This window comes from Pseudophryne corroboree, assembly GCF_028390025.1.
Source record: "Pseudophryne corroboree isolate aPseCor3 chromosome 5 unlocalized genomic scaffold, aPseCor3.hap2 SUPER_5_unloc_3, whole genome shotgun sequence".
NCBI lineage: Eukaryota > Metazoa > Chordata > Amphibia > Anura > Myobatrachidae > Pseudophryne > Pseudophryne corroboree.
In genome coordinates this window covers 185,564-190,840 of record NW_026967600.1, presented here as the reverse complement: position 1 = coordinate 190,840, position 5,277 = coordinate 185,564, and the positions used below count along the sequence as shown (strand labels likewise).

Below are 5,277 nucleotides of genomic sequence, written 5' to 3'. Positions count from 1 at the left end.
AAGCAACAGTACACATTTGCGTGTTCTAAAAAATTATTGTGAGCCAGCCTTGAGCTATTTATCAATTTTGTGGGCCTCCCCTAGTTTACAAGCAACCCTGCACTTGTACAACTTTTGGCAATATATCTCTCACGATCTTCAATTTAGAGACCCATACAACCAATATCTCTCCTCTTCTTTCTCCCCTCTTCTTCCCCCCCCCTCTTTCTTTCTCCTCTCCACCTATATTCCCCCAATTTCTTCATACACACTCCCTTTCTGGAAATACCATTTCGGACCAATGGTCCTGATTCATGCAAAGTACAGATAACAGAGTGTGACCTCTTCTTCCTTTTCTTCCTTATGATAGGCCCACGGCCATACTACCCTGAATGCGCCCGATCTTGTCCGATCTCGGAAGCTAAGCAGGTATGGCCTGGTCAGTATTAGGAAGGGGAACCTCCTGAGAATACCAGGTGCAGTGGGCCATTTTAAAGAATCAAACATTCTTTTCTCCCAAAAATCCCAACACACTCTCCTGTCTGGAAAAACCATTTCAGACCATCATGGTATCGATTTATTAGAGTACAGAAATTTGAAGTGTCGCTCTCCCCCCCCTTTTTCTTCTTCTCCTTTCTTTTCTTCTTTTTCCCACGATTATTGGCCCACTACCATACTACCCTGAATACGCCCGATCCTGTCCGATCTCGGAAGCTAAGCAGGCATGGCCTGGTCAGTACTAGGACGGGAAACCTCCTGAGAATACCAGGTGTAGTGGGCCTCTGTTCACAATCCGAAGGAAGTCTCTACGCATTCCTCGCTCCATCCTTCTCACACATCTCCTGAGCTCCATTTCTATTAAGCCTACATTGTCTCAATTCAGATATCCCTAATTTGAAGCATGTACAGTGATTTGTTTGGATACCTTGGATCCTAAGAAACCATTTGGTATCCCACACTACCCCTTGATATTTTCACCTTCTCAATTATCTTATACCTCATTTGTTAAAAAGGTTAAATAAGATTTACACCAACATTAACACCACACACGAGTCCTAATTCTTTTTTGTCCAAAGGTTTTTTTATTCAAGATTCAATTAAAGGTTATGTTTTAATATTACATACATTACGTCTATCAAACAAATGAGTGCTCCCAAAAAAAGGGTTTTTTGTCTTTTTCTCTTGCTTTTTCCAATTGTAGTATAACCTACAAAATTCCTGGGAGCACCGCCAATCAATAGCAGTTTAAGATTTACTTTATAACTGTATATACATTGGTTTCTTTCATTTCATTTCCTAATGTGGTACTTTAACAAAATTATTTGACTAGTGCGGCTCCACACACAATACTTAATGAATAATCAGGCTGTACACGAATATTGGAGAAATTGAAGAAACTGGAAGAATTAGAGTCTATGGTTAAATGACTTGAAGAGTGAAGCTGAAGAACTCCGGTATAGAAGAACTGAAGACTGTGTTTTATGATTAAAAGACGAGGCTGCAGTACTTGGACTTTAAAGAATGAAGACTGTGGTTTATGATTGAAAGACGAGGCTGAAGAACTTGGACTTTGAAGAAATGAAGACTATGGTTTCTGATTGAAAGATGAGGCTGAAGTACTTGGACTTTGAAGAAATGAAGACTGTGGTTTGTGATTGAAAGACGAGGCTGAAGAACTTGGACTTTGAAGAAATGAAGACGTCTGAGGGAACCGCCGTTAGCACCTGGAGCTCCTCTACGACCTGGGACCCCGTGAGCACTTCCACGAGTGGCAACGGACTTAGACAGCAGGACTGCAGCAGCGTTTAGGTAACCGATGGATGAGAGCAACCAGGACCAGGGAACCAGAAGTAACCTGGGAGCACAGAGCTGGAGAACCTTTCACAAGTAGGTAACTTGAAGCACTGGCACTCTCCCTCTGAGCCAGCCCCCTTTTGTAAGGGGAGAACACGCAGGATTGGCTGGACACAGATTGGGAACTTCATGGGTAATACTCTGGTCTCCAACATGGCTGCCCCCAGCACAGGAGACATACTTAGCTGTTAGCACACAGCTTTAGCCAGCTTCTGTCTCTGACACACTATACTGTGTCACCACTAGAGGACCTTACCGCAGTGATCCCCGCCGCAGCGCCTGGCTCTCCAGACCCTCGGCCCCCGGCCCTTGGCAGCCACACATCCGTCCAGAAGGACCAGCAGCCAGCAGCTCCCTGCCACCGCAGCCGCGCCAAACAGCGAGACAATAACCCGCGGGAGCACCCGCCGGAGGTAAGGCTCCGGAGCCTGACAGTACCCCCCTTTTTAGGGTGGGCTCTGAACACCCTTGTGCTTTCATCGGATTTTTGGTATGAAAGGCCCGGACTAATCTTGGAGTGTGGACGTCCTCTTCAGAAACCCAGGACCTTTCCTCCGGTCCATGGTGGTCATTCCGAGTTGTTCGCTCGCTAGCTGCTTTTAGCAGCATTGCAAACGCTAGGCCGCCGCCCTCTGGGAGTGTATCTTAGCTTAGCAGAATAGCGAACGAAAGATTAGCAGAACTGCTACTAAATAATTCCTTGCAGTTTCTGAGTAGCTCCAGATCTACTCCTAGATTGTGATCACCTCAGTCCAATTAGTTCCTGGTTTGACGTCACAAACACAATGCATTTGGGATCTTCAAGTACGGAGGCAACGTCACTTTGTATGCTACTGGATTCAAAACTTTTTCAACAGGATATGGTCCAATGAATCTGGGGGCAAATTTCTTGGAAGGGACCTTGAGTCTTAAGTTTCGAGTAGAAATCCAAACTTGATCACCCACTTTGAAACTAGGGACAGCCTTGCATTTCCGATCTGCAAAAAAATTGTATTTATTGGACGTTTTAAGCAGAGCCTCATGACCTTGTTTCCACATCTTAGTGAATTGCTGAAGGGCTAACTTTGCAGCAGGTACTTCGAGAGCTGGAAGAGATTGGAAAGCAGGAATACGTGAAGTCCATTATTCACATAAAAGGGTGTGGAATTGGTAGCTGAATGGTAGAGATTATTGTGAGCAAATTCAGCAAATGGAAGATAGTCCAGCCAATCGTCCTGAGAAGAAGACATGAAAGAGTCGTAGGAAAGTCTCTAAGTCTTGGTTCACTCTCTCAGTCTGGCCATTCGTTTGGGGATGGTATGCAGAGGAGAAACTTAATTCCATTCCAAGAGCTGAACTCAGTGCTTTCCGGAATTTAGCCACAAACTGAGGCCCTTGATCAGAAACTATCTCTTGTGGAAGTCCATGTAACCGGAAGATGTCTGATATGAACATTTTTGATAGTTGTGGAGCGGTTGGAAGACCTGTGAGTGGGACAAAGTGCGCCATTTTGGAAAATCGGTCCACAATGACCCAAATGGTGTTTCGTCCTGTGCAGACCAGGTAGGTCAGTTATAAAATCCATGGAGATGTGTGTCCAGGGTTTTTGTGGAACCAATAGTGGATGAAGAAGACCCGATGGTGATCCTCTTGGACTTTTATGTTGGACTACTTTGGGCAGGCAGCTATGAATTCCAAAACATCCGTCTTCAGATGAGGCCACCAATAGGAGCGTTGGATGAACTTAAGAGTCTTGAGGCTGCCTGCGTGTCCCATACACAGTGAGGTATGAGCCCACGTGAGCAGTTTTTTCCTGAGTTCTGGTGCAACTAAGGTTTTTCCCGGTGGAGGAAGCGGAGTAGTACGAGTTGCAGCAAAGGAGGCAGGATCTAGGATGAATTGTCTGTCCGGAAGATCTGTGGACTCATCTGAACTCCATAAACGAGAGAGCGCATCTGCTTTCCGATTAAGAGACCCTGGATGATAACTGAGCTTGAAAGAAAAACGTGAGAAGAACAGTGCCCACCTGGCTTGCCGTGGGTTTAAACATTAGAGATGAGCGCCGGAAATTTTTCGGGTTTTGTGTTTTTGTTTTGGGTTCGGTTCCGCGGCCGTGTTTTGGGTTCGACCGCGTTTTGGCAAAACCTCACCGAATTTTTTTTGTCGGATTCGGGTGTGTTTTGGATTCGGGTGTTTTTTTCCAAAAAACCTAAAAAACAGCTTAAATCATAGAATTTGGCGGTCATTTTGATCCCAAAGTATTATTAACCTCAAAAACCATAATTTCCACTCATTTTCAGTCTATTCTGAATACCTCACACCTCACAATATTATTTTTAGTCCTAAAATTTGCACCGAGGTCGCTGTGTGAGTAAGATAAGCGACCCTAGTGGCCGACACAAACACCGGGCCCATCTAGGAGTGGCACTGCAGTGTCACGCAGGATGGCCCTTCCAAAAAACCCTCCCCAAACAGCACATGACGCAAAGAAAAAAAGAGGCGCAATGAGGTAGCTGTGTGAGTAAGATTAGCGACCCTAGTGGCCGACACAAACACCGGGCCCATCTAGGAGTGGCACTGCAGTGTCACGCAGGATGTCCCTTCCAAAAAACCCTCCCCAAACAGCACATGACGCAAAGAAAAAAAGAGGCGCAATGAGGTAGCTGTGTGAGTAAGATAAGCGACCCTAGTGGCCGACACAAACACCGGGCCCATCTAGGAGTGTCACTGCAGTGTCACGCAGGATGTCCCTTCCAAAAAACCCTCCCCAAACAGCACATGACGCAAAGAAAAAAAGAGGCGCAATGAGGTAGCTGTGTGAGTAAGATAAGCGACCCTAGTGGCCGACACAAACACCGGGCCCATCTAGGAGTGGCACTGCAGTGTCACGCAGGATGTCCCTTCCAAAAAACCCTCCCCAAACAGCACATGACGCAAAGAAAAAGAAAAGAAAAAAGAGGTGCAAGATGGAATTGTCCTTGGGCCCTCCCACCCACCCTTATGTTGTATAAACAAAACAGGACATGCACACTTTAACCAACCCATCATTTCAGTGACAGGGTCTGCCACACGACTGTGACTGATATGACGGGTTGGTTTGGACCCCCCCCCAAAAAGAAGCAATTAATCTCTCCTTGCACAAACTGGCTCTACAGAGGCAAGATGTCCACCTCATCATCACCCTCCGATATATCACCGTGTACATCCCCCTCCTCACAGATTATCAATTCGTCCCCACTGGAATCCACCATCTCAGCTCCCTGTGTACTTTGTGGAGGCAATTGCTGCTGGTCAATGTCTCCGCGGAGGAATTGATTATAATTCATTTTAATGAACATCATCTTCTCCACATTTTCTGGATGTAACCTCGTACGCCGATTGCTGACAAGGTGAGCGGCGGCACTAAACACTCTTTCGGAGTACACACTTGTGGGAGGGCAACTTAGGTAGAATAAAGCCAGTTTG

At 46.0% G+C, this 5,277-nt stretch overlaps 2 pseudogenes; both read left to right on the top strand.

Annotated features, from left to right (window-relative positions):
- The first annotated feature begins 349 nt into the window (after window positions 1-349).
- On the top strand, window positions 350-467 carry LOC134985585 (5S ribosomal RNA; annotated as a pseudogene).
- Window positions 468-642: 175 nt separating this feature from the next.
- LOC134985583 (5S ribosomal RNA) lies at window positions 643-760 on the top strand (annotated as a pseudogene).
- Window positions 761-5,277: the final 4,517 nt, after the last annotated feature.